General features: G+C 44.1%; 1 long non-coding RNA gene across 1 annotated transcript; it reads right to left on the bottom strand.

Moving 5' to 3' along the window:
• Positions 1 to 934: 934 nt before the first annotated feature.
• Positions 935 to 3,885, bottom strand: LOC139582385 (uncharacterized). The gene is made up of 4 exons (XR_011676342.1): positions 3,810 to 3,885; positions 2,425 to 2,619; positions 1,749 to 2,255; positions 935 to 1,180 (listed from the first exon to the last, which is right to left on the bottom strand). It is a non-coding gene; the product is annotated as an uncharacterized lncRNA (long non-coding RNA).
• Between the last annotated feature and the right edge of the window lie 16,897 nt (positions 3,886 to 20,782).

The following is a 20,782-nucleotide window of genomic DNA, read 5'->3' as shown; positions in this document are numbered from 1 at the left end:
ATCAGAGGCAGAGAGATGACCAGGATGTTCTCTGTTTAGTGAGTCCTCCAGATCAGAGTCAGTAGGGATGACCAGGGATGTTCTCTGTTTAGTGAGTCCTCCAGATCAGAGGCAGTAGGAATGACCAGGGATGTTCTCTTGATAAGCGTGTGAATTAGACCACCTTCCTGTCCTGCTAAGCATACAAAATGTAACGAGTACTTTTGGGTGTCAGAGAAAATGTATGGAGTAAAAAGTATATTCTTTTCCTTAGGAATGTTGTGAAGTAAAAGTAAAAGTTGTCAAAACTACTTAAGCAGTACTTTAAAATATTTTTACTTGAGTACTCACACCACAGCACACACACACAGTTAAGCTAAGTGTTTGTGACCTGAGGGCAGCCAGTGGTAGTTTGTAGGCAGATGTTTCTGACCTGAGGCCAGCTTGTAGGCAGTAGTTTCTGACCTGAGGCCAGCTTGTAGGTAGTAGTTTCTGACCTGAGGCCAGCTTGTAGGTAGTAGTTTCTGACCTGAGGCCAGCTTGTAGGTAGTAGTTTCTGACCTGAGGCCAGCTTGTAGGGAGTAGTTTCTGACCTGAGGCCTGACCTATGTTTCTATTTCTTTGTTGGCCGAGTATGGTTCACAATCAGAGGCAGCTGTGTATCGTTGTCTCTGATTGGGGATCATACTTAGGCAGCCCTTTTTCCCACCTTAGATTGTGGGATCTTGATTTTGTTAGTTACTGTGTAGCCTGCAGAACGTTACGTTCGTTTAAATGTTGTTGTTTTTTGGGTGTTACCACGCTGCACCTTGGTGTCCTCATTCCATCAACAAACGTAACAGTCAGGGGCTTGGCCCAAGCCCGTAGCAGGCCCAAGAGGCAAAAAAAGAAATGAAATGTTTTATCCAACTACAGGAGCCCACCCTCAATGTTCAAAATAAACCAGAGAGCATAATTTAGCCACAGAGTATCAATAGTTTATCAAAAATAACTGTGGATTAAGTTTTATCCATCTATTGTTTTCATAAGCCTTTAGAGACAAGCATCCTGTACGGATGGTAACAATTTAAAACTTGAACAGAAGTGAATCCTGGCTCTTGTTTAGGAGATAGAAAATGAGAGAAGATGTAGGGAGAACACACTGCTCCGGCAACACGCACATCTGGGCGTTTCATCACCCGACCCTCTGGACACCAGAAACCTGTAGGAGGGAGGGTGACAGAGAGAGGAATGAGGTCGAGGGAGAGAGTGAAGTGAAGAACACTGAAGACTAGGGAACAACAATTCCCCAGCTTGAACAAGAGCAATTGTGAGAAAGACAATGCATGTCGTTAACACTTTGTGTGTTTGAGGCAGAGGTGGTTGCATCCCACCTCAGAACGGGGGCAGAGACAGCAACCAGCTCTCTGTAGAGTCTGCCCTGCCACAGAAATCAGGAAGTCCACTGAAACTGAAATGTATTGGACTAGATGTGTAATAATGCACCCTAGGGAGGGACTAATACTTGAAATGCCATGAACTGAAATGAACTGCAAAGTCCTGTGTACCTGATTTGGAATGATCTCATTTACAGTGCCTTCGGAAAGTATTCAGACCCCTTGACTATTTCCACATTGTGTTACTTTACAGCCTTATTCTGAAATCTATTAAATAAAACAATTTCCTCATAAATCTACAGACAATACCTCATAATGGCAAAGCATTATTATTATTAAAAACAAAAAAAACGTATTTACATAAGTATTCAGACGATTTGGAAAGGCACACACCTGTCTATATGAGGTCCCACAGTTGACAGTGCATGTCAGAGCAAAAACCAAGCCACGAGGTCAAAGCAATTGTCTGTAGAGCTCCGAGACAGGATTGCGTCGAGGCACAGATTTGGGGAAGGGGAAACACAGTGGCCTCCATCATTCTTAAATGGAAGAAGTTTGGAACCAGCAAGATTCTTCTTAAAGCTGGCCGCCCGGTCAAACTGAGCAATCGGGGGAGAAGGGCCTTGGTCAGGGAGGTGACCAAGATCCTGATGGCCACTCTGACAGAGCTGCAGAGTTCCTCTGTAGAGATGGGAGAACCTTCCAGAAGGACAACCATCTCAGCAGCACTCCACTAATCAGGCCTTTATGGTGGCCAGACAGAAGCCATTCCTCAGTAAAAGGCACATGACAGTCTGCTTGGAAAAATGTCAACCTGCTCCAGAGTGCTCAGGACCTCAGAGTGGTGTAAAGGCTCTCTCTCTCTCTCTCTCTCTCTCTGGTGGAGCACATAGCGGCCGCCTGAACACAGGTACACACGTGAACAGACACACCAGCACAACTTGCTCATTGGAAATCAACAGATGGAAACCCTATAGCAAATAGTGGACTAATATACACATCAAGTTAAACATACTTCTACAGTTAACACTAGAGACAGACATCAACATACATATCCAATCACACCCACCTTGCTCGTCAAACCGTCAGTGAAGCCACAGTCCAGGCAACTGGCAGGCGGCGCCCCGGTGGCTGGCAGGCGGCGCCCCGGTGGCTGGCAGGCGGCGCGGGAAGCAGTGCCCCCCTACTGGAACTCTGACTCCTGACAGGGAGAGGAAGGGGGCAGGGGGAGGCCTCACATTGCCAAATGCCCTCAGTGCATGAGCTGGAAGAGGGTAGATACACACAGAGTATATAAAACCAATAAAAGCATACTTTAAAGTACTACTTAAGTAGGTTTTTTGGGGTATCTGTACTTTACTTGAGTATTTATAGTTTTGACAACTTTTGCTTTACTACATTCCTAAAGAACATTTTGGGTACTTGTTGGGTACAAGCTGCCGTTGTAAATGATGCAGCTTTCCAGGCCCAGTGTGAATGGTGGCAGCTCTCCAGGCCCGTTGTAAATGATGGCAGCTCTCCAGGCCCGTTGTAAATGATGGCAGCTCTCCAGGCCCGTTGTAAATGAATGCAGAGGGCAGGGAATATCTCTGAATTGACACACTGCCATTGTTATCTTAGCTGCCGTCATTCACAACAGGCCTGGAGAGCTGTCATCATTCTGCCTGCGGGGCAGAAGCAGCTCTCCACACAGGAGTGGGTGGCACATTGGGAGTCAGAGCTCTGGGCTGCACTGGGACAGATAGGAGAACACAGACCTCATACACCAGACCATTCTCACACTGCTGGGCTGCACAGATAGGGAGGGTGGAGAGAGGAATGGAAAAAGTCTCTATTTTGTCATGCAGGGTGTTTGTAAAACTGAACGGTCTATCCATTTGAAATGAATGTTGCTCAATCAGTTTCAGTCCAATCCGTTGCTGCAGGATTATATTCCTGCTGTAGTAAACGGGCTTAAATTAAGATCAGTGCCTAATTTGAGGTGGATCCTGACGGAACAGGAACCAGCAACTCACCGTTTTAGGCTGTTTCATTCCAGAACCTATTTGGCTGGATTCGATACCTCTCGTGGCTTGAAAAATAGTTACTTTTTGCAATGTAAAAATTCTAATAAACACAGAGTTCATTTGAGTTGCCTCTTCATTAATTCTCCTGTCTGTTCAGAAATAAATTAATTTAGAATAGCCTACTACCCCAACGGAAAGCCTACAATTTTACCACAAAGCATAAATAGCTTCTTTAAAAAAAAATTGCTTAGCTGTGGAGTGTAGCCCAATAACAAGGCATTGCCTAGTCGGGAACGTGCGGCAATTCTGTCAGTGAACAAATAGCATGCAGAGAAAACTTGCCTTTTGCAATATTTCAAATAGACTACAATCGCAGGAAAACACAGGTTGGAAAGCAAATGGCTCCTGCTGAAAACAGTTGACTCTAACGTGTCAGCTAGTAGGCTACCTGTAACGATGTGAGCTGAGCGTCGGGAAGCAAGTTCAGGGAGTGAGTGTTTTAATGAATAAACACAACATAATACAAAATAAGAAACACGTCAAAGGGAGTGACAAATAGGGCAAGTAATCAAGGAGGTGATGGAGTCCAGGTGAGTCTGATGACGCGCAGGTGTGCGTAATGATGGTGACAGGTGTGCGCCATAACGAGCAGCCTGGTGACCTAGAGACCGGAGAGGGAGCACACATGACAGTACCCCCTCCCCAACTCGTGGCTCCAGCCTCAGGCCGCTGATCAAAAAGAAGATCCCGGGGATCAGGTGCAGACTGGTCACCTCTGCAGAGGCGTGAGAAACCTGTCAATCCGGCTGAGACGCAGGAGCATGGCGACCTAGAGCACCGGAGAGAGCGCATACCTAACGATACCCCCTCCTGGGCAAGTTCGGCTCCAGCCGCAGGACGCCAACCCAAGGGACGAACCCGGGGATCAGGAGCGGACCGGTCACCCCTGCTGATGCGCGGGAACCTGTTGCCGGCTGGGACACGGGAACCTGACAGACCGGCTGAGGCCGTAACGATGGTGACAGGTGTGCGCCATAACGAGCAGCCTGGTGACCAAGAGACCGGAGAGGGAGCACACGTGACACTACCAAAATATTTGGTCAACTTCCAAATATATATTTAAAGTGCAACAAGAGACAGAGAGAGCGAGAGAGGATTTTGCTATGAGCTCAAAGGCCATCACCAGCTAGTGAGCTGTGCATCATTGGGTGAGCCAGTGAAACTGGAAAGCATTTTTTAGGACTATAATTTCCTTCTCATATTGTAGCATGCAATATGTGTCTTTACACACACACCTAGGCCTACTGTAGGCATTGATCTCAGATTCTCAGTTTGTCAGTGTCAAAGTAGCCTGTCATTTCCATCCTTTGTGAGGTATTATGGTCAAATCATGACGTCAGTGATCTTCAGGTCGGAATGTCGGAGCTCTAGAAAGAGTCCAGAGTTCCCCAATTGGAATTCCAAGTTGGATGACCGTTCAAAACTCATTATCCAGTCAGAGCTTGTTTTTCCTCGATTTCCCAGCTGTCTTGAACACACTGAAGTCAGAAGTCGTATATTTCCCAGCTGTCTTGAACACGCTGAAGTCAGAAGTCGTATATTTCCCAGCTGTCTTGAACACGCTGAAGTCAGAAGTCGTATATATCCCAGCTGTCTTGAACACGCTGAAGTCAGAAGTCGTATATTTCCCAGCTGTCTTGAACACGCTGAAGTCAGAAGTCGTATATTTCCCAGCTGTCTTGAACACGCTGAAGTCAGAAGTCGTATATTTCCCAGCTGTCTTGAACATGCTGAAGTCAGAAGTCGTATATTTCCCAGCTGTCTTGAACACGCTGAAGTCAGAAGTTGTATATTTCCCAGCTGTCTTGAACACGCTGAAGTCAGAAGTTGTATATTTCCCAGCTGTCTTGAACACACTGAAGTCAGAAGTCGTATATTTCCCAGCTGTCTTGAACACGCTGAAGTCAGAAGTCGTATATTTCCCAGCTGTCTTGAACACGCTGAAGTCAGAAGTTGTATATTTCCCAGCTGTCTTGAACACGCTGAAGTCAGAAGTCGTATATTTCCCAGCTGTCTTGAACACACTGAAGTCAGAAGTCGTATATTTCCCAGCTGTCTTGAACACACTGAAGTCAGAAGTCGTATATTTCCCAGCTGTCTTGAACACACTGAAGTCAGAAGTCGTATATTTCCCAGCTGTCTTGAACACGCTGAAGTCAGAAGTCGTATATTTCCCAGCTGTCTTGAACACACTGAAGTCAGAAGTCGTATATTTCCCAGCTCTGAATTCCCAGTTGTTTTGAACGAGGCATAACAAAAAGATTATGCCAAAGTCTTCAGTCATGTAAAAGGGCATTGTGTTTTATAAAAGGCAAAAAAAATCCTGGACCTTAGGCCACAAAAAGATGTTTCCCATGTGTGCAACTTCTGTGAATGTCTCTACTCTACTGCTCTGTGCCACTACGCAAATGTGATGATATGTGATATGTCATGTGTTCCGGTGCCTCAGAGCTCCCCAGGTCACCCCCAGGTCACCCCCAGGTCACCCCCTTACAAGTGAAGCACTGATTAAGAGGTTACATCTTCTCCTGAACAGAGATCAGAGATCAATACATTCTGCTTCAGAAGGAGATTTAACATTTTGTAACAGTTGGTAGCAGAACAGGTTAAATAGAGATGATTAAATATTTAGGAGAAGTGTATATATAAACGCCAGTTCCCTATCCCTATACACATGTTAAATCTACTAACGACTCCTTATGAAGTTAGTAGTAGGGGAATGAAGGCAGAGAAAATAATTATTGTACATGCTAGCTAACACAATGTTGCTTGGCAACAATTTCGGAATTGACAGAAAAAGAACGGAGTAGGCGAACTGAGCATTTCAACTGTTCTTCTTCTTAGCAAACCATTTTATTTTAGGTTCTTCAGGTGAACCGAGACCAGGTCTAATCCCAGCGTCATCCTCAGGGCCTGACAGAATGACAAATCAACAAACACACACAGACAGATAACAGGGCTCAATGGGCAGCAACAACAATAATAAACAATTGCAATTTTCATTCAACCCAAAGCTCACTCCCCAAGTTACTCTGTGGGACAACGCTCACCACACATAGGCTTTCACAGCTCAACGGAAGGTACTGTGCCTTGCTGCATTCTCCCCGACCGTTACACACATTTCTGATGTACAGGTGTATGACGTACACAGCTCAGGTCCCGTCTGTGGACCATGCTAGGATGAACATACAGCTGTCCTGGAAATGGAAGTGCTTTCTTTCAGAGTTGCGATCGTGCGCCCCTCCCCACATAATACAGGTGGCAGAGCTCCAGAAGCTAAACTTTTAACCCCACAAGAAGAAAAAAAAACTTTGTCTAAACCTCCTATTCCGAAAGAGTGATATTTGAAAACTTATATTAGACATTCAAAGCCATTAGAATATTTTGTCATCAATCGGACAGTTTTCCTCAATCAAATGATGTCCTCAGTCAGAGTGTAATACTGTGAGTGGCAGAGAAGGCGGCGCTGTGGAGCGAGGTCTAGCCCTAAAGCACTGATCAGGCAGCAGACTGTAGGTACAGGTCTGGTCAGACACATTCATCCAGCTCAGGTCCCACAGGCTGCCACAGCACAGCTCCACAGGCATCAGAGAGGAGTTGTGCAACCCAGGGAGGTCCTAGCAGCTCCATGTGGCGTAGCAGTGGCACACCGACACCTGGACCACAAAGGGGTGGCAGAGGGGGAGAGATATTTCAATCTCTTCTCAATATGCAGTCCATTTTTACTCCCACCTGCTGTCAAAATGCGGCAGGTAGCCTAGCGGTTAAGCGTGTTGAGCCAGTTACCGAAAGGGCTCTGTTTCAAATCCAAGAGCCGACTAGGTGTAAAATCTGTCAATGTGCACCTGGGCATGGTACAGGATCCTAATTTCTACCATACAGTGCAGTCGGGAAGTATTCAGACCACTTGAATTTTTCCACATTTTGTTACAGCCTTATTCTAAAATTGATCAAATCGTTTTTTCCCCCTCATCAATCTACACACAATACCCAGTAATGACAAACCAAAAACAGGTTCAGAAAATGTTGCTAATTTATAAAAAAAGGAAATATCACATTTACATATGTATTCAGACCCTTTACTCAGTACTTTGTTGAAGCACCTTTGGCAGCGATTACAGCCTCAAGTCTTCTAGGGGATGATGCTACAAGCTTGGCACACCTGTATTTGGGAAGTTTCTCCCATTCTTCTCTGCAGATCCTCTCAAGCTCTGTCATGTTGGTTGGGGAACGTCGCTGCACAGCTATTTTCAGGTCTCTCCAGAGATGTTCGATAATGTTCAAGTCCGGGCTCTGGCTGGGCCACTAGGGAGCATTCAGAGACTTTGTGTGTTGACTTGGCTGTGTGCTCAGGGTTGTTGTCCTGTTGGAAGAGGAACCATTGCCCCAGTCTGAGGTCCTGAGCACCCTGGAGCAGGTTTTCATCAAGGACCTCTCTGTACTTTGCACCGTTCAGCTTTCCCTCGATCCTGACTAGATGCCCAGTCCCTGCCGCTGAAAAACATCCCCACAGCATGATGCTGCCACCACCATGCTTCACCGTAGGGATGGTGCCAGGTTTCCACCAGACGTGACACTTGGCATTCAGGCTAAAGAGTTCAATCTTGGGTTTCATCAGACTAGAGAGTCTTGTTTCTCATGGTCTGAGTCCTTTAGGTGGCTTTTGGCAAACTCCAAGCAGGCTGTCATGTGCCTTTTACTGAGAAGTGGCTTCCGTCCTGACACTCCACCATAAAGGCCTGATTGGTGGAGTGCTGCAGAGATGGTTGTCCTTCTGGAAGATTCTGCCATCTCCACAGAGGAACTCTGGCGCTCTCTGAGTGACCATCGGGTTCTTGGTCACCGCCCTTAACCAAGGCCCTTCCCTCCCGATTTTTCAGTTTTGCCGGGCGGCCAGCTCTAGGAAGAGTCTTGGTAGTTCAACCCCTATTACTAGCCTATTAAACCTCTCTTTTGTGTTGTCTGAGATTCCCAAAGATTGGAAAGCTGCCGCGGTCATCCCCCTCTTCAAAGGGGGAGACACTCTAGACCCGAACTGTTATAGACCTATATCCATCCTGCCCTGCCTTTCTAAAATCTTTGAAAGCCAAGCTAACAAACAGATCACCGACCATTTCGAATCCCACTGTACCTTCTCCACTATGCAATCTGGTTTCCGAGCTGGTCATGGGTGCACCTCAGCCACGCTCAAGGTCCTAAACGATATCATAACCGCCATTGATAAAAGACAGTACTATGCACCTGTCTTTATCGACCTGGCCAAGGCTTTCGACTCTGTCAATCATCGCATTCTTATCGGCAGACTCAATAGCCTTGGCTTCTCAAATGACTGCCTCGCCTGGTTCACCAACTACTTCTCAGATAGAGTTCAGTTTGTCAAATCGGAGAGCCTGTTGTCCGGACCTCTGGCAGTCTCTATGGGGGTGCCACAGGGTTCAATTCTCGGGCCGACTCTTTTCTCTGTATATATCAATGATGTCGCTCTTGCTGCTGGTGATTCTCTGATCCACCTCTATGCACGACATGGCCGTTCTTTGGACACTGTGCTAACAAACCTCCAAACGGGCTTCAACGCCATACAACACTCCTTCCGTGGCCTCCAAATGCTTTTAAATGCTAGTAAAACTAAGTACATACTCTTCATCCAATTGCTGACGGCACCCTACCGCCCGACTAGCATCACTACTCTGGACGGTTCTGACCTAGAATATGTGGACAACTACAAATACCTAGGTGTGTTAGACTGTAAACTCTCCTTCCAGGCTCACATTAAGCATCTCCAAGCCAAAATTAAATCTAGAATTGGCTTCCTATTTCTCAACAAAGCCTCCTTCACTCATGCTGCCAAACATATCCTCGTAAAACTGACTATTCTACCGATCCTTGACTTCGGCGATGTCATTTACAAAATAGCCTCCAACACTCTACTCAGCAAACTGGATGCAGTCTATCACAGTGCCATCCATGTTATCACCAAAGCTCCATATACTACCCACCACTGCAACCTGTATGCTCTCGTTGGCTGGCCCTCACTACATATCCGGCGCCAAACCCACTGGCTCCAGGCCATCTATAAGTCTTTGCTAGGTAAAGCTCCGCCTTATCTCAGCTCACTGGTCACCATAGAAACACCCACCCGTAGCACGCTCTCCATTTACATTTACATTTAAGTCATTTAGCAGACGCTCTTATCCAGAGCGACTTACAAATTGGTGCATTCACCTTATGATATCCAGTGGAACAACCACTTTACAATAGTGCATCTAACACTTTTAAGGGGGAGGGGGGGGTTAGGAGGATTACTTTATCCTATCCTAGGTATTCCTTAAAGAGGTGGGGTTTCAGGTGTCTCCGGAAGGTGGTGATTGACTCCGCTGACCTGGCGTCGTGAGGGAGTTTGTTCCACCATTGGGGTGCCAGAGCAGCGAACAGTTTTGACTGGGCTGAGCGGGAACTGTACTTCCTCAGAGGTAGGGAGGCGAGCAGGCCAGAGGTGGATGAACGCAGTGCCCTTGTTTGGGTGTAGGGCCTGATCAGAGCCTGAAGGTACGGAGGTGCCGTTCCCCTCACAGCTCCGTAGGCAAGCACCATGGTCTTGTAGCGGATGCGAGCTTCAACTGGAAGCCAGTGGAGAGAGCGGAGGAGCGGGGTGACGTGAGAGAACTTGGGAAGGTTGAACACCAGACGGGCTGCGGCGTTCTGGATGAGTTGTAGGGGTTTAATGGCACAGGCAGGGAGCCCAGCCAACAGCGAGTTGCAGTAATCCAGACGGGAGATGACAAGTGCCTGGATTAGGACCTGCGCCGCTTCCTGTGTGAGGCAGGGTCGTACTCTGCGAATGTTGTAGAGCATGAACCTACAGGAACGGGTCACCGCCTTGATGTGAGTTGAGAACGACAGGGTGTTGTCCAGGATCACGCCAAGGTTCTTAGCGCTCTGGGAGGAGGACACAATGGAGTTGTCAACCGTGATGGCGAGATCATGGAACGGGCAGTCCTTCCCCGGGAGGAAGAGCAGCTCCGTCTTGCCGAGGTTCAGCTTGAGGTGGTGATCCGTCATCCACACTGATATGTCTGCCAGGCATGCAGAGATGCGATTCGCCACCTGGTTATCAGAGGGGGGAAAGGAGAAGATTAATTGTGTGTCGTCTGCATAGCAATGATAGGAGAGGCCATGTGAGGATATGACAGAGCCAAGTGACTTGGTGTATAGCGAGAATAGGAGAGGGCCTAGAACAGAGCCCTGGGGGACACCAGTGGTGAGAGCACGTGGTGCGGAGACAGATTCTCGCCACGCCACCTGGTAGGAGCGACCTGTCAGGTAGGACGCAATCCAAGCGTGGGCCGCGCCGGAGATGCCCAGCTCGGAGAGGGTGGAGAGGAGGATCTGATGGTTCACAGTATCAAAGGCAGCCGATAGGTCTAGAAGGATGAGAGCAGAGGAGAGAGAGTTAGCTTTAGCAGTGCGGAGCGCCTCCGTGACACAGAGAAGAGCAGTCTCAGTTGAATGACTAGTCTTGAAACCTGACTGATTTGGATCAAGAAGGTCATTCTGAGAGAGATAGCAGGAGAGCTGGCCAAGGACGGCACGTTCAAGAGTTTTGGAGAGAAAAGAAAGAAGGGATACTGGTCTGTAGTTGTTGACATCGGAGGGATCGAGTGTAGGTTTTTTCAGAAGGGGTGCAACTCTCGCTCTCTTGAAGACGGAAGGGACGTAGCCAGCGGTCAAGGATGAGTTGATGAGCGAGGTGAGGTAAGGGAGAAGGTCTCCGGAAATGGTCTGGAGAAGAGAGGAGGGGATAGGGTCAAGCGGGCAGGTTGTTGGGCGGCCGGCCGTCACAAGACGCGAGATTTCATCTGGAGAGAGAGGGGAGAAAGAGGTCAAAGCACAGGGTAGGGCAGTGTGAGCAGAACCAGCGGTGTCGTTTGACTTAGCAAACGAGGATCGGATGTCGTCGACCTTCTTTTCAAAATGGTTGACGAAGTCATCCGCAGAGAGGGAGGAGGGGGGAGGAGGGGGAGGAGGATTCAGGAGGGAGGAGAAGGTGGCAAAGAGCTTCCTAGGGTTAGAGGCAGATGCTTGGAATTTAGAGTGGTAGAAAGTGGCTTTAGCAGCAGAGACAGAAGAGGAGAATGTAGAGAGGAGGGAGTGAAAGGATGCCAGGTCCGCAGGGAGGCGAGTTTTCCTCCATTTCCGCTCGGCTGCCCGGAGCCCTGTTCTGTGAGCTCGCAGTGAGTCGTCGAGCCACGGAGCAGGAGGGGAGGACCGAGCCGGCCTGGAGGATAGGGGACATAGAGAGTCAAAGGATGCAGAAAGGGAGGAGAGGAGGGTTGAGGAGGCAGAATCAGGAGATAGGTTGGAGAAGGTTTGAGCAGAGGGAAGAGATGATAGGATGGAAGAGGAGAGAGTAGCGGGGGAGAGAGAGCGAAGGTTGGGACGGCGCGATACCATCCGAGTAGGGGCAGTGTGGGAAGTGTTGGATGAGAGCGAGAGGGAAAAGGATACAAGGTAGTGGTCGGAGACTTGGAGGGGAGTTGCAGTGAGATTAGTGGAAGAACAGCATCTAGTAAAGATGAGGTCAAGCGTATTGCCTGCCTTGTGAGTAGGGGGGAAAGGTGAGAGGGTGAGGTCAAAAGAGGAGAGGAGTGGAAAGAAGGAGGCAGAGAGGAATGAGTCAAAGGTAGACGTGGGGAGGTTAAAGTCACCCAGAACTGTGAGAGGTGAGCCATCCTCAGGAAAGGAACTTATCAGGGCGTCAAGCTCATTGATGAACTCTCCAAGGGAACCTGGAGGGCGATAAATGATAAGGATGTTAAGCTTGAAAGGGCTGGTAACTGTGACAGCATGGAATTCAAAGGAGGCGATAGACAGATGGGTCAGGGGAGAAAGAGAGAATGTCCACTTGGGAGAGATGAGGATCCCAGTGCCACCGCCCCGCTGACCAGAAGCTCTCGGGGTGTGCGAGAACACGTGGGCAGACGAGGCGAGAGCAGTAGGAGTAGCAGTGTTGTCAGTGGTAATCCATGTTTCCGTCAGTGCCAAGAAGTCGAGGGACTGGAGGGACGCATAGGCTGAGATGAACTCTGCCTTGTTGGCCGCAGATCGGCAGTTCCAGAGGCTGCCGGAGACCTGGAACTCCACGTGGGTCGTGCGCGCTGGAACCACCAGGTTAGAATGGCAGCGGCCACGCGGTGTGAAGCGTTTGTATGGTCTGTGCAGAGAGGAGAGAAGAGGGATAGACAGACACATAGTTGACAGGCTACAGAAGAGGCTACGCTAATGCAAAGGAGATTAGAATGACAAGTGGACTACACGTCTCGAATGTTCAGGAAGTTAAGCTTACGTTGCAAAAATAAAATAAAATCTTATTGACTAAAATGATATAGTACTGCTGTCGGTGAAGTAGGCTGGCTAGCAGTGGCTGCGTTGTTGACTTTGTTTGAACGTGTAGCTGGCTAGGTAACCTCTAACTGGCTAGGTAACCTCGACAATTTCTCAAAACTACACAATTATCTTGGATACAAGGACAGCAAAGACAACTATGTAGCTAGCTAACACTACGCTAATCAAGTCGTTCCGTTGTAATGTAAGTTGTAATGTGAGTTTCTACAGTGCTGCTATTCGGTAGAGGTTGGCTAGCTAGCAGTGTTAGCTAGCAGTGTTGACTAGATAGGAGACGGCAGCGCAGCGCGGCGGACGAAAATAGCTGGCTAGTTAACCGAATAATTACTCTAACCAACTCTAAGCTACACAATTATCTTAGATACAAAGATAGCAAAGACAACTATGTAGCCAGCTACCACTACACTAATCAAGTCATTCCGTCTCCAGCAGGTAGATTGCACTGGTCATCCCCAAAGCCAACACTTCCTTTGGTCGCCTTTCCTTTCAGTTTTCTGCTGCCAATGACTGGAACAAATTGCAAAAATCTCTGAAGCTGGAGTCATATCTCCCTCTCTAACTTTAAGCATCAGCTGTCTGCGCAGCTTACCGATCACTGTACCTGTACACAGCCAATCTGTAAATAGCACACCTGACTACCTCATCCCCATATTATTACTTACCATCTTGCTCTTTTGCACCCCAAGTATCTCTACTTGCACATCATCATCTGCACATCTATCACTCCAGTATTAATGCTAAATTGTAATTATTTTCGCCTCTAGGACCTATTTATTGCCTACCTCTCTACTCTTCTACATTTGCACACGCTGTACATAGATTTTTATATTTTTCTTTTCTTTTGTGTTATTGACTTTACGTTTGTTTATATGAAACTCTGTGTTCTTGTTTTTGTCGCACTGCTTTGCTTAATCTTGGCCAGGTCGCAGTTGTAAATGAGAACTTGTTCTCAACTGGCCTACCTGGTTAAAAAAAGGTAAAATAAATCAAAATTAAAACTTTCCGAATAAGAAAGTCACTCTAGATAAGAGCGTCTGCTATATGACAACTTTTTTTTTTAAAGTTTACTAACTCAGACAATGTTATTGTTAAGACAGACATGTATATTATACACACTGCCGGTCAAAAATGTTAGAACACCTATCCATTCGAGTTTTTTTTTTTTTTACTATATTGTAGAATTATAGTGCAGACATCAAGATTATGAAAAAACACATATGGAATCATGTGGTAACCAAAAAAGTGTTAAACAAAACAAAATATATTTGAGAATCTTCAAAGTAAAACACCCTTTGCCTTGATGACAGCTCTGCACACTCTTGGCATTCTCTCAACCAGATTCACCTGGAATGCTTTTCCAACAGTCTTGAAGGAGTTCCCACATATGCTGAGCACTTGTTGGCTGCTTTTCCTACACTCTGCAGTCCAACTCATCCCAAACCATCTCAATTGAGTTGAGGTTTGGTGATTGTGGAGTTCAGGTCATCTGATGTCACATATCCCTTACATAGCCTGGAGGTGTGTTGGGTCATTGTCCTGTTGAAAAACAAATGATAGTCCCACAAATCAGATGGGCTTGGCGTATCGCTGCAGAATACTGTGGTAGCCATGCTGGATAAGTGTGCCTTGAATTCTAAGTAAATCACAGACAGTGTCATCAGCAAAACCCCACACCACCATACCTTGTCCTTCATCGTCACGGTGGGAACCACACATACAGAGATCATCCGTTCACCTACTCTGCGTATCACAAAGACATGGTGGATGGAACCAAAAATCTCAAATTCGCAATCGTCAGACCAAAGGACAGATTTGCACCGGTCTAATGTCCATTTCTCGTATTTCTATGCCCAAGCAAGTCTCTTCTTCTTATTGGTGTCCTTTAGTTGTGGTTTCTTTGCAGCAATTCAACCAGGAAGGCGTGATTCACGCAGTGTCCTCTGAACAGTTGACGTTGAGATGTGTCTGTTACTTGAACTCTGTGAAGCATTTATTTGGGCTGGAATTTTTGAGGCTGGTAACTCTAATGAACTTATCCTCTGCAGCAGAGGTCACTCTGGGTCTTCCTTTCCTGTGGCGGTCCTCATGAGAGCCAGTTTCATCATAATGTAGCACTTGATGGTTTTTGCGAATGCACTTGAAATGTTCCAGATTGACTGACCACGTCTTAAAGTAATGTTGGCCTGTCATTTTCTCTTTGCTTATTTGAGCTTTTCTTGTTCTTTGTATTTTACAAAATAGGGCTTTCTTCTGTATATCACCCCCTACCTTGTCACAAAACAACTAATTGAGTCAAACGCATTAAGAAGGAAAGAAATTCTCCAAATGTACTTTTAACACCTGTTAATTCAAAGTGAATACCTCATGAAGCTGGTTGAGATTTTTTTAACACTTCTTTGGTTACTACATGATTCCATATGAGTTCATAGTTTGATGTCTTCACTATCTTCACTATTATTCTATAATACTAAAAATAAAGAAAAACCCTTGAATGAGTCAGTGTGTCCAAACTTTTGATTGGTACTGTATATGTATTTATCAGGAGTTTGGTTTTAGAAGTGGGGAGGACATAACTCAGCGGGGGGTCTGGGAGTCCTCCCATTTTTGGGGGCATCGAAAACCCCTTTCCATAATTTTTACACAGTCTAATATGACCCATAGCCCTTCCAGCAGTCTCTATTTAGAACAAAAGTAAGCAAAAATGCCCACAGTCATCAAGCTCGATGCAAATAGATTTGGTATCATTATTGAACATTTTGGAGTCCTAGTAATGTGATTGGTTATCTCCTGACTTGGGTAAGAAGCAGACAGCCTTGGGACCCAGTTGTTTGTAGTACAGTTCAATGTCGTCATCCCCCCGTGTTTGTGGCGCATCCTGTCTACTTCCAGCCTCCAGTCCTGCATGTTGTATTGACACACCTCGGAACAGTCCACCTCACACTCCAGACGGGGGGAAATCTGGTCCACTCTTTCCTCCACTGTGTGTTTACACCAGTGCCTAGAGTGGTGATAAACAACATGAAATGGAATTAATAATGTAATGATATATGCCATTTAGCAGTTGCTTTTCTACTAAAGAGACTTACAGTCATGGATGCATACATCTTTTACATATGGGTGTTACCAGGAATCGAACCCACCATCCATCATGCTTGTGCTTAGCTGGAAGGTCCAAGTAGAGGGGGTCTGCTCCAGAGTCCAACAACGCCTTTATTTTCTACGTCAACCAAAAGTTTTCAGAGTTTACCGATGATGAACAGTATATAATCCCTGGATTGCAGATGGAATGTTTTGTCCATTGAGAGGCTTTGAAGCCACCGGTTGGCCATATTGCCTGTCCAACAGCGGTCTGAGGGGCATAGCTGGAAGGGCCACCATTGGCCACCAGACAGAGGATGGTGACACTCGGTGACTCCTGCCTGTCCAACAGTACAGAACATAGCAGGATGGGGGCTGAGGAAGGAGGAGGAAGGAAAAGGAAGTGGGTGACACCTAGTAGGGACAGGTAAAGAGAGGGAGACCTCATTCATGGATGGAGGGATATGTTTGTGCTGTTACTAATCCTATTAAGAAAGGCGTTTCGTGAAGAACGGCAGGGTCTTTTTCCTGGTAAATATCCCTGGCCTGACCCTTTGACCCCCAGAGCGAACACAACTGCCACCAAAGCCCTGACTGCCTGTAACGCTCATCTGGAGCATGGCAGCCATTTTAGAGACATACTCCACGGCCCCTCAACCAGATGTACTGGTCACCAGAGAGAGAGCTGAGTCTACTCTCACACAGGATTACCATTAAAAGCACTGAAACACTTGATTACAGAAACGACTTTGTTTCCACAGAACATCAAGTAGATATAGTAGACAACAGAGTAGATATAGTAGATAACTCAGTAGATAAGAGTAGATATAGTAGATAACTCAGTAGATATAGTAGATAACCGAGTAGATATAGTAGATAACAGAGTAGATATAGTAGATAACTCAGTAGATAAGAGTAGATATAGTAGACAACAGAGTAGATATAGTAGATAACTCAGTAGATAAGAGTAGATATAGTAGATAACAGAGTAGATATAGTAGATAACTCAGTAGATATAGTAGATAACCGAGTAGATATAGTAGATAACAGAGTAGATATAGTAGATAACAGAGTAGGTATAGTAGATAACAGAGTAGGTATAGTACATAACAGAGTAGGTATAGTACATAACAGAGTAGATATAGTAGATAACCGAGTAGATCTAATAGATAACTCAGTAGGTATAGTAGTTAACAGAGTAGATATAGTAGATAACAGAGTAGGTATAGTAGATAACAGAGTAGGTATAGTAGATAACCCAGTAGATAAGAGTAGATAACAGAGTAGATATAGTAGATAACATATATGAAATAACACAGATATAGTAGATACAGTGTGTTTATAGTAGATAATATAGTAGATGACACAGTAGATATAGTAGATAACAGAGTAGATATAGTAGATAACAGAGTAGATATAGTAGATAACCGAGGAGATATAGTAGATAACAGAGTAGATATAGTAGATAACAGAGTAGATATAGTATATAGCTTCGCAATTGTTATTTTACTGCTGCTGTTTAAATACTTGTTACTTTTATTTTCTATTTTTTTACTCATTTTTCTTAACTTCTTAAAACGTTGTTTAAGGGCTTGTAAGTAAGCATTTCTCTGTAAGGTCTACACCTGTTGTATTCGGGACATATTACAAATACAATTTGATTTGAGATAACAGAGTAGTTATAGTAGATAACAGAGTAGATATAGTAGATAACAGAGTAGAAATAGTAGATAAGAGAGTAGATATAGTTGTCACGCCCTGACCTTAGTTATCTATGTTTTCTGTATTATTTTGGTCAGGTCAGGGTGTGACGAGGGTGGGTATGCTTATTTGTCTTGTCTAGGGTTTTTGTATGTCTAGAGTGTTTGTTAGTCTAGGCATATTGTAGGTCTATGGTGGCCTGATTTGGTTCCCAATCAGAGACAGCTGTTTATCGTTGTCTCTGATCGGGGATCATATTTAGGTTGCCATTTTCCATTTTGGTTTTGTGGGTTCTTGTCTATGTGTAAATGCCTGTTTCAGCACTCGTTGTGTATAGCTTCACGTTCGTTTAGTTATTTTGTTAGTTTGTTTAGTGTTCTTTCTTTATTAAAAGAAGAATGTATTCATATCACGCTGCGCCTTGGTCTCATCACTATGACGAACTTGACAATAGTAGATACAGAGAAGACATTGTAGATATAGTAGATAACAGAGTAGATATAGTAGATAACAGAGTAGACATTGTAGATAACAGAGTAGATATAGAATAAGATTTTTTTAAATACCAGTGGGATGTGACGTTGGTATTTTGTAAGGACCTTAGCTTGTATTTCTCTGGAAATTAAACAGCTGTGTCCTTTCATCAGTTAAATCATTAGAGGAGATTAATATGAAAAACCATCTGTAAACAGGACCAACCCATCATTGACGGGAAACAGCCAGCATTGTTGTGGTTCTCCAGAATGTACAAAAGCGTCAGAATAACGTCCAATGTTAATAACAAGAAGTATCTGCTTGAGATGGAGAGGCATTTCAAACTGGCAAAGTGGTACAAACCATAATAAGCCTGCACGACACAGAGAAAGGTTAACGGTGTCAAAGATGATCAAAATACAAAATCCTTACACTTTAATGTATTTATTTTTTCAACAAAGTAGATATAGTAGATAGAGTGTATATATAGTAGATATTGTAGATACGGAAAACACAGTAGATATAGTAGATAACAGAGTGTATATATAGTAGATAACAGTAGATATTGTAGATACGGAAAAGACAGTAGATATAGTAAATAGTTATTTGTAGATAGCATAGTAGAAAAAACAGATATAGTAGATACAACAGATATAGTAGATAAAACAGTAGATATAGGATAACATATATGAAATAACACAGATATAGTAGATACAGTGTGTTTATAGTAGATAATATAGTAGATGACACAGTAGATATAGTAGATAACCGAGTATATATAGTAGATAACCGAGTAGATATAGTAGATAACCGGGTAGATATAATAGATAACTGAGTAGATATAGCAGACAACAGAGTAGATATAGTAGATAACAGAGTAGATATACTAGATAACTGAGTAGATATAGTAGATAACCGAGTAGATATAATAGATAACTGAGTAGATATAGCAGACAACAGAGTAGATATAGTAGATAACAGAGTAGATACAGTAGATACCAGAGTAGATGTAGTAGAGAACAGAGTAGATATAGTAGATACCAGAGTCGATATAGTAGATAACCGAGTAGATATAGTAGATAACTCAGTAGATATAGTAGATAACAGAGGAGGTATACTAGATAACAGAGTAGGTATAGTAGATAACAGAGTAGGTATAGTAGATAACTCAGTAGATAAGAGTAGATATAGTAGATAACAGAGTAGATATAGTAGATAACAGAGTAGATATAGTATATAGCCTCGCAATTGTTATTTTACTGCTGCTGTTTAAATACTTGTTACTTTTATTTTCTATTTTTTTACTTATTTTTCTTAACTTCTTAAAAAGTTGTTTAAGGGCTTGTAAGTAAGCATTTCTCTGTAAGGTCTACACCTGTTGTATTCGGGACATATTACAAATACAATTTGATTTGAGATAACAGAGTAGATATAGTAGATAACAGAGTAGATATAGTAGATAACAGAGTAGATATAGTTGTCACGCCCTGACCTTAGTTATCTATGTTTTCTGTATTATTTTGGTCAGGTCAGGGTGTGAATGTGGTGGGTATGCTTGTTTGACTTGTCTAGGGTTTTTGTATGTCATGGGGTGTTCGTTAGTCTAGGCATATTGTAGGTCTATGGTGGCCTGATTTGGTTCCCAATCAGAGACAGCTGTTTATCGTTGTCTCTGATTGGGGATCATATTTAGGTTGCCATTTTCCATTTTGGTTTTGTGGGTTCTTGTCTATGTGTAAATGCCTGTTTCAGCACTCGTTGTGTATAGCTTCACGTTTGTTTTGTTAATTTTTTAGTTTGTTTAGTGTTCTTTCTTTATTAAAAGAAGAATGTATTCATATCACGCTGCGCCTTGGTCTCATCACTATGACGAACTTGACAATAGTAGATACAGAGAAGACATTGTAGATATAGTAGATAACAGAGTAGATATAGTAGATAACAGAGTAGACATTGTAGATAACAGAGTAGATATAGAATAAGATTTTTTAAATACCAGTGGGATGTGACGTTGGTATTTTGTATGGACCATAGCTCGTATTTCTCTGGAAATTAAACAGCTGTGTCCTTTCATCAGTTAAATCATTAGAGGAGATTAATATGAAAAACCATCTGTAAACAGGACCAACCCATCACTGGCAGGAAACAGCCAGCATTGTTGTGGTTCTCCAGAATGTACAAAAACGTCAGAATAACGTCCAATGTTAATAACAAGAAGTATCTGCTTGAGATGGAGAGGCATTTCAAACTGGCAAAGTGGTACAAACCACAATAAGCCTGCACGACACAGAGAAAGGTTAACGGTGTCAAAGATGATCAACATATGAAATCATCACACTTTGATTTATTTTTTCATTCACAGTTCTCTATCCCCACGACTTCTGTTCCTGTTCATTATTTCCTCATTTTGGGTTTTTTTCTTCTCAGATGTTATCAATGTTATGAAGGACATTATTAACTCATAGGGTTTATTTCAGAGAGTATGTAATAATCAAAGATAAAAAAATCCATTGATTAATTAGTTGCATTGCAGAGGATACAGATGTCACATCTTAATTTGAACCAGTTTCACACAGGAGAAAATAATCCTACAGCAACAGGATAATAATAATTAATGGACGTTTTTTTGTAGGATTTGATCAATTTTTCATTAGGGCAAATTAAAGTGGAAATACCAAACGCTAGAAGCCATTTTAAACCTCAAAT

The sequence above is a fragment of the Salvelinus alpinus genome, chromosome 8 (assembly GCF_045679555.1).
Source record: "Salvelinus alpinus chromosome 8, SLU_Salpinus.1, whole genome shotgun sequence".
Lineage (NCBI taxonomy): Eukaryota > Metazoa > Chordata > Actinopteri > Salmoniformes > Salmonidae > Salvelinus > Salvelinus alpinus.
The sequence above is the reverse complement of the archived record's forward strand: the minus strand, read 5'-3'. Positions and strand labels throughout refer to the sequence as shown.